Source organism: Halyomorpha halys, unplaced genomic scaffold, assembly GCF_000696795.3.
Source record: "Halyomorpha halys isolate HHAL.00 unplaced genomic scaffold, Hhal_1.1 Scaffold1310.1, whole genome shotgun sequence".
NCBI classification, from domain to species: domain Eukaryota; kingdom Metazoa; phylum Arthropoda; class Insecta; order Hemiptera; family Pentatomidae; genus Halyomorpha; species Halyomorpha halys.
In genome coordinates, this window is record NW_027108292.1 from 1 (window position 1) to 3,198 (window position 3,198).

The window sequence follows — 3,198 nt, forward strand, 5'->3', positions numbered from 1 at the left end:
TTAGCCCTGACGAAGCCCTGCAACGTGAGGCGAAACGTTGGCTCAATAAAATAGTATAATTATCTACTATTTGAGTTTTTTTTTTTACCGCACCCGGACCATATTCCATTCATCTATACACACGGTCAATCAATAATCTTCCATTATATATTTATGTATGTATGGGTATTTTTTTTTTTTTACGAGAGTCGGTGGAAATCTCCAAAAGACAGATAGGCCTGTACCTATCGGTGTGTGGGATTTTTACCCACTAAAACCACTGCCCTACACCTGTTCATTCCTCTCCATGGGACTGCCGCTAGGCATTATTCCTGGAGGGATATGGCTGAGTGCCGTCTCGCTTTCTTCACATGGTTTTCACGTTTCCTTGTCCTGTCTTCTAGCCCTCTCTTCCTCTCTCAACCTCTTGAGGACGACTGTGGTGAATCTCTTCACTGCGTTCCAATGCTGGTCTGAGAGTAGCAAATAGCTCACCTGGTTTTCTGGTGTGATGCGTCCTCTATACTCTATCTCTCCAATTCATTTCTTTCTGCTGCAAAGCGAATGCAAGAAAAAAATACATGCTCTGCGGTTTCCTCTATAGTTTGACATCCAGGGCATTCTGCGGTGTTGTCCAGTTTGAAGCAGTACTGGAAGGCTTTAAAGCATCCATATCTGGTCAACAATTGGGTTATGTAAAAATCCACCTCACCATGCTGTCGGCCATCCACATGCCCACATCAGGTATTAACCTGCCAGTCCGCTTCCTGGAATCTGCAGCCTCATAACGTTGCTGCCACTGGTCCATGGTTATTTTTCGCTCTTCTCTGGAAACGTGCAAGTGTCGTCCATAGTGCCTGCTTCTTTCTTTCAAAAGGCTTTCTACTGGCAGCATTCAGGCTATCACGCACACCGCTTCATAGGAAACAGTTCGAAAAACACTAACCGTCCTTAAAGAAACCCTGCGATAAACTGAAACCAATTTTCTCCTGTATGATTAGATAACCATCGCTTCTTTCCAAATGGAGGCTCCATATAACACAATGGAGGGAACAACAGTAGCAAGGAGCCTTCAGCTGCTTTCTCTGTGACCTCCAACGTTTGGCATAAGGTGTGACAAAAAACATGCTACTTCAGCGATTTGGTGCCGATATACTCCATGTGAACATCAAAGCGGAGACGTGCATCGGTCATGACTCCTAGGTATTTTAAGCAGGATTGGGAACGAATTTCTTGCCTACAAACCGTGACACTGATGGACTCAGTCTGCTTTCTGCTAGTTACTAGGAGAACCTCTTGTGATCTGCAAGTTGTAGGCCTACCGAAGACAGCCAACCTCGTACCGTAGCAACAGCCTGGTTAGTGATGAGGGTAACTTCTTCCAAGTACTTCGCCACTACTACAATTGGAACGTCATCTGCGAATCCCACAACTGTGGCTCCCTCTGGCAGTAGCAATTTGAAGATGGTGTCATACATGACGTTAAACAGGCCATAATACGGAGCCCTGTGGGACCCCACCAGTCACCTCATATGTTCTTTGGCCAATATCTGAAAAGTAAAACAGAACTCTATCTTTGAAGTAGTCTGAAAGAACTCTCATAAGATAGGCTGGTACAGCCTTAGTCTGTAGGGCATCTACTATACAGGTCCATCTTGCAGTGTTAAAAGCATTCTTAACCTTTAGAGTGATGATTGCTGCATAACACTTAGCACCCCTCCTCTACCTTGTTCCTGCAATTGCTGTGTAGGCCATTTCTACTACCAATCCAACAGCATCTATCCTGGATCACTATGAAATCCGAATTGATCCTGCTAGAGGCCTTTAACTCCCTCCTGAACTCTTGTAGCCTGAGGGAAAGGATTTTCATGAATGCCTTACCCATAGTATCCTATAAACAAATTGGACGATAGGTTGACAGGTCTTCCAGTCTTCCCTTACTCTTTGGAATAAGTACGAGGCGCTGTCTCTTCCAAGGTTTTGGAATGGAGCCTTCACGAATGCACGAATTGAAGAGATGGATAAAAAGATCCTGCCGTTTCGTGAAAGCCACCTTCAGAGCTTCATTTGAAATTCCGTCCAGTCCTGGTGCCTTGCCATGTTGTAGGTTCGAGGCGATCAGTATACGCGCCTTTTCCTCACCTGACCTGTTCAATTCACACTCATCCTCCAGCCATTGGTTCTAAATCGACAACTATTCTTTCTTGTAGGCGTATCCAGTGTAATCAATATAGCTTGTTGATCACTGTTTGTATAAAATCTACAAACCTTCCAAGTTGCGATCCGATGCAGGCGACCACTCACAAACGTCAAATCGATGATAGATGATCTTCCTGCTCTAGTGAACGTCGGGTTTGTTGGTAGCTTTAATATTAAAGAGATAGGAGAATTGTATTTAAATTTTATTACATAATAGACTCTTAATCTCAGGGCAGGTTTCTAGGCAATCAGAACAGACACTTAACTTTAAATAACACTTTTACAAATATACTTAAAATTCTATGTTGTACAACACTAATCAATTTGTGCTCTTCTATGATGACTGATGGTTTTTGATGACTTCTATTTCACAAACTAACACTGTCTAAAGACTTAGAGATTAAAATCAAAGTTTTGGTCTCCAAAAAGTTTTCAAATCCTCCGAAGTGTGTTGTTTGGGGATCCAAACAAAGAGTCCCTTATTCTTCTTGGGTGACTCTTCGACGTATTTTTTTTCAAGATGTCTACCCTTGAGCTAGACATAAGATGATGAGGACCTCCTTCATCCAGGAAACATCATTCCCCGCCCGCCCCTAAGTAACAAATATCAAAAACTAAGTTTTCTTACTTCCCCTCCTCTAGGTGTTTGTTCGCAACATGGATTGCAGGACTACGGTTTTGATTTTTTTCTTGTGATTTCCTTTATGAATAATTTTCTTTAATACTTATTCTTAACTTCTATTTTCTTAAATTTACTGTAATTACAATTATTATGGGAAGTTAAATAAAGTTTTTAAAATATTTGGTTCTGCTCAGCACGGCCACGATTCAACACATTTTTGGAAGGACACGCACTGCCATCTTAGCTTTGAAAAATATCTTTTGTAACTGCATATTTCACTGATAAAAATTGGTTAGCTTGCTTTTAGGTTTAATACTACAAATAAACAATACTGAAATGAAACATAACATGAAGCATACTAAAAATCATTTATATATAAAAAATAAGAGGATATTACA